The sequence below is a fragment of the Cannabis sativa genome, chromosome 5 (assembly GCF_029168945.1).
Source record: "Cannabis sativa cultivar Pink pepper isolate KNU-18-1 chromosome 5, ASM2916894v1, whole genome shotgun sequence".
Lineage (NCBI taxonomy): Eukaryota > Viridiplantae > Streptophyta > Magnoliopsida > Rosales > Cannabaceae > Cannabis > Cannabis sativa.
Window position 1 is genome coordinate 55,600,312 of NC_083605.1, and position 6,049 is coordinate 55,606,360.

Sequence of the window (6,049 nt, forward strand, 5' to 3'; positions counted from 1 at the left end):
GAATCAGCGATTTATCTGGTCAGATAAATGCGAAGCTAGTTTTCAGGAGCTAAAGCAGAGATTGATTACTGCTCCGGTACTAGCTTTGCCTTCGGACAAGGAAAAGTTCGTAGTCTACTGTGACGCATCCAAACAGGGTTTGGGGTGTGTATTGATGCAGGCCGATCGGGTTATCGCTTATGCCTCCCGTCAGTTAAAGGATTATGAACAGCGATACCCGACTCATGATTTAGAATTGGCCGCAGTGGTTTTTGCACTGAAGATTTGGCGGCATTACCTTTATGGGGAGAAGTGCGAGATCTATACCGACCATAAAAGTCTCAAGTATTTCTTTACTCAGAAAGATTTGAACATGAGACAAAGGCGTTGGTTGGAATTAGTAAAGGATTATGATTGTGAGATCCTCTATCATCCCGGAAAAGCCAATGTAGTGGCCGATGCCCTGAGCGTAAAGGGTCCGGGCAAGTAGCTAGCATGGTTCAGATCTCACCTCAGCTAGCAGAGGATATGGTTAGATCCAGCATTGAGTTTGTGGTAGGTCAGCTTCACAACTTAACGCTGCAATCTGACCTGTTGGAAAGAATAAAGGTCGCTCAGATGACAGATCCGGAGTTAGTGAAGATCCGAGATGAGGTATTGGCTGGTCAAGCCAAAGACTTTTCAGTGTCAGACAGTGGGATGCTTTTGTATAAAGCCAGGGTTTGTGTTCCGAACAGTGCGGAACTTAGAAATGAAATCTTTGAGGAGGCTCATTCTACCCCGTATTCTCTGCATCCCGGCACCACCAAGATGTACCAAGATTTGAAACCGTACTTCTGGTGGAACGGTATGAAGAAGAATTTGGTAGAATTCGTATCGAGATGCCTCACGTGTCAGCAGATTAAGGCTGAACATCAGAGACCAGCAGGGTTGTTGCAGCCTCTAACCCTACCGAATGGAAATGGGAGGATATTACGATGGATTTTGTGGTCGGGTTACCTAGGACCACGGGTTTGCATGATTCCATCTGGGTAGTGGTGGACCGATTTACGAAATCTGCTCATTTTCTGCCGGTCAGAACAACATTTACAGTGGATCAGTTGGCAGAGTTATATGTCAGGGAGATAGTGAGACTTCACGGGGTATTGAAGTCTATAGTTTCGGACAGGGATCCGAAATTCACCTCCAAATTTTGGCAAAGTTTGCAACAGGCAATGGGTACAAAGCTAAAATTCAGTACAACATTCCATCCTCAGACAGATGGTCAGTCCGAAAGGACAATTCAGATATTGGAGGATATGTTGAGAGCCTGTGTTATGGACTTTGAGGGTTCATGGAGTAAATATCTACCGTTAATAGAATTTTCATACAACAACAGTTATCAGAGTACGATAGGGATGGCACCCTATGAACTGTTGTACGGTAGGAAATGTAGATCCCCTATCCACTGGGATGAGACAGGGGAGAGGAAATACCTAGGTCCGTAGTCGGTTCGGCGGACCAATGAGGCAATAGAAAAGATAAAAGCTAGAATGCTTGCCTCACAAAGGCATGCAAGAGTTACGCAGATCCGAAACGTAGAGATGTTGAGTTCCGAGTAGGGGACCATGTGTTTTTGCGAGTATCTCCGATGAAGGGGATTAAACGTTTCGGGAAAAGAGGCAAGTTATGCCCTAGGTTTACAGGACCTTTCGAGATTCTCGAGAAGATAGGTCAAGTGGCATATCGGTTAGCATTGCCTCCAGCCTTATCAGCAGTGCACAACGTATTTCATGTCTCAATGTTGAGAAAATACGTTTCAGACCCCTCTCATATACTCAGTTATGAGAGTCTTCAGCTTCAGCCAGACATGTCATATGAGGAACAGCCAGTGCAGATCCTGGATAGAAAGGATAAAGTCCTTCGGAATAAGACCATAGCATTGGTCAAGGTTCTCTGGAGAAACAGCAAGGTGGAGGAAGTCACCTGGGAGCTAGAGTCAGATATGAGAGCTCATTATCCAGAGTTATTCAGGTTAGATTTCGGGGACGAAATCCTTTTAAGGGGGGAATAGTTGTAAAGCCCGCTTAGTTAATTTGGAAATTAGCAGTTGTTTATGTTAATCATGAAATTATTTATAGCTATTTAAATAATTTATTACTGTTATTTATGGAATTCAGAAATGCATGATTATGTCATCAGTAGCTTTTATATTTCGCATTTCGATTGTCCCAGTATTTTGGAACTCGGCGTTTGGCTCAGTAGAAATCACAACATAGTATGTTAGTAATTTGGGGACGGGTTTTAGACATTGGGAATGTCGGGAATGGCCGGGAATTTAGAATGTCCCAAAAATACCCCTTTAGTATGATTTTTGTGATTTTTATGGTTTAGGAGCCAGTAATCCGCCACTCAGCTTCAGTTCCAGTCAGGTTGACCGGCACACCTGAAATCGGAATCCAGGTAAGATTAGTATAACAGTATGCATATGTAGATTACATGTTTAGCGTGCATGTAGGAAGCCTGCTAGATTACATTAGTTATGTATTTAGGCTTCGAACCATCCAACCCTGTCACGTCGGTACGGCCGGAGTATGACCAGCAATGAGTATGACCGGTTCGACCGATCAGCCGACACTTGGTTGGTGGTTCGGTGCTATTGACCTATCCCGTCGGTACAGCCGGAGTATGACCAGCAGCCGGAGTATGACCGGTTCGACCGATCAGGAGGATACTTGTCAATAGTACCGTCCCCCGAACGTTCAAAACTCGGCACCATGTTGGACATGGCAGTAGTAGCTCAGTACCATGTTGGACATGGCAGTAGCGGGACTCAGTATCGTGTTGGACACGGCAGTTAGTATTATGTATGTTATTATTATGCTTTTCTTACTGAGTCTGTCGACTCACAGTTTATGTTCATGTGTAGGTAAAGGCAAGGCTATAGCTGATGGACCGTGAGCGAGCTTATGAGATTGTACATGTCGGGGCGGTTAGGCCTGGAGCGTACGATCCTCGGGACAGCAAGGCTGAGATTTTTGTAACTGTCGTTAGACGACTTTTATTTTGATGTAAAAAGTTAAACGGTGAAACGTTTTGTAAATATTTTTATAATCGGGATCCCGAGTCTTTTATAATATGTTTTACAAGTTTAATCAAAAAGCAAAATTTTAATTAATCACGTTTTTCCATAAACCTCGTTGATTAGCAACGAGCTGCACAGTACGTTTAAAAATCACGTAATACGCCTAAGGTAGTTAGGGTGTTACATAAATAGTAGTAAATTCTTATTTAATTTTTAATTGTATCACGTCATAAAATTTAATATATAGCTTTTTACTTACCATGCATGGTCGACACCTCAATTGAATAGAAAGTCCTATTCAATTAGTTTCTCTTTTTCGTGTCTTGATTTCAGATTATAAGAAATTATTATTTTTCTTTGGACCTTGACCACTTAATCTATGATCGTATAGTTTCGAATAAAATTCTTATGTGATCGTAGATGTACTAATCGTATTTTTTTTTTTTTGGATTTAATGAGATTTATTTTATTTATTTTATTATATATAAATAAAAAGTAACCCATAAATTTCTCATAAACCATTTTATTTTTATTAATAAACTATTTTATTTTTAATATAAATAAAAAGTCACCCATGAATTTCTCATAAACCAAGAATCATGTTATATAGGCACACTTTATATAGAATAGATATAGTCCGACATTACCAGAAATCCCAAAAATAAATTGTGGCAGCAGTAAAATTCAAAAAAATATATCAAAACTCTAATTTTTAAAATCCCCAAATTTCATAAATAAAATCATCAGATCTTCAATTAATTCAACAAAGGTGAATCTGATACCACTTGTTAGGATTTATAAAACACTCAAGAAATATAAATATCATGGATCTAAATATATTCCTAAAAGTGCTTTAATATAGAAAACCCTAAATCATAAATCTATATAGCCTTTGCTAAATTAAGGAAGAAGATAATAAAAGATGAGCGCAAGCACTAACCTGAAACCATTGTTGGAGATTGCAGAGAAGGTTTTGATCTTCCAAGAATACACTATTTTCTTAGGTATTTTCTCTGATGGGGAAGGAGAGAATACAGAAACTCTAGTGTTTCTTGGGTGCCACTACCTATTTATAGACTCATCTTAGAATGAGTTTTGGGTATTTATAATTTGGCCCCTCAACAAATTATAAATTAACTTATGGTATCTACACATTAATTCCATGACAATTTAATACCCTTTTGATACCCGTAACATAATTGGTCACTTAATTTTATATCACACTTTATAATAGTATATACATTATACATCCACAATAGGATTTTAATCCAACAGATGGTAAATTCTTATAGTCTCGGGAGAAAAATGAAATAATTCATAATTTCCAAACAGAAAATATACCTTGATATCATTATGAGACAGTTTCAACTCTTTTAGTTCAACACAAGACTTGAGTGAAGAACCGTTCGAATCTGGCAATAAGAAAGAGAAAGATGGAAACAAGAAGAAGTTCAAGCTTTTCAACATTCATTAAATATCAAGGAATATTGCCGAGATATACATTTGAGTTAAGAAGTTAAAACCACGCACCTTTGGCAAAGATTTTACATTTATCAAAGAGTCGCCAATTTCACCAATTGGGTTTTTCAATAGAATTGCAAGACAATCCCCAAAAAAGTTCACAATTATATTTCCAATCAATAACTAATTCAGATAATATTTCATAAAACGTTAGAACTGTCTCGTATAGATGGAAGGAGGAAAAACAGAGAGGGGAGGCCTGTAACTAATAAAAATAGTCATAAGAGATAGGAAGACAAGAAGTGAAGGATATATGCAAAGAGCCATCAAAGCACTGAATGGACCATCAATCTTGATCAAGCTTGCAAATTCAACTAATTTCAATATCTGCGCAGAGAAAAATGAGAAAATTATTGGTCATAAATGTGGCTAGAGCAAAAAACCTATAAACCTTTACAAAATAAAGTTTAATACTTCATAATAGGAATAGTAATGGAATGTAATGTTAATAGTAATGAAATTACTATTGTAATAGTAATAGAAATGGTAATAATAATGGAATCACTGTTACTATGTTTAGTTTATTTTGTAATGAACATTGTAATTAATTTTTTTTATTGGATTTAGTATAAAAATAAAATTAAATAATTAATATATTGACCAAAATGTCCTCATTTTATTTATTGTCAATGTATATTTGGTAAAGAGGTAAGAGAAAGAAAGGTAGAAAAATCTTTTTGTAATATATTGATAATTGTAATCCTCATTCATTGTAATACTCATTACAATGTAAAAGGATTACAAAAGTTAAAAGCCCTAACCAAATATTGTAATTGTAATCTCTATTCCATTCCAATCTTAATTGTAATCTACATATCAACAACACTAGTTAATAGAGCCTACGTAAGTTACAGCAGGTGAATACAATCGCAAAAATACAGTCCATAGTACTCTTGTTAACTCATAATTCAATAATAAAAACAGAGAAGAAAAAAATTCCTCAAGTAGAATCACTTGTACTAAAATCTCTTATGGCCAAATAACACAAAGCATAAGATATTAAGATCTCACAATAGAACTAACCAAGCCAGAAAGAAAAACTGAAGTGGCATTAATCAACATTGTTCAATCTAAACTGTTCAAACATTCATGAATACTTCCACATCCATCATTGCCATTTATTTTAACACTCTATTGTAAATGGATGACTGATATATTGATTATAGAACTTTAGACTGAAAATTACAAGTGGAAAGCATAGCCAATAACTACTAAATTAAACAATAATATATACATATTCATATAAACTAGAAAACACAACCTGATGACTCAACCCATAATACATCAACGCATACTTTGTCAACTCCTGTCGTTTTCATCATAGTCAAAACAGGTCAATCTCATCTATGTTATGACTCAGCCCATACATCAACGCAACACCTTTTCTTCCATTATACTTTTGGTAAAGTAAACAAGTATTGCTTTTATTATTATCAAATTCAACCATACTTGACTTTTTTCTTTTCAAAAAGATTTAATTAATCT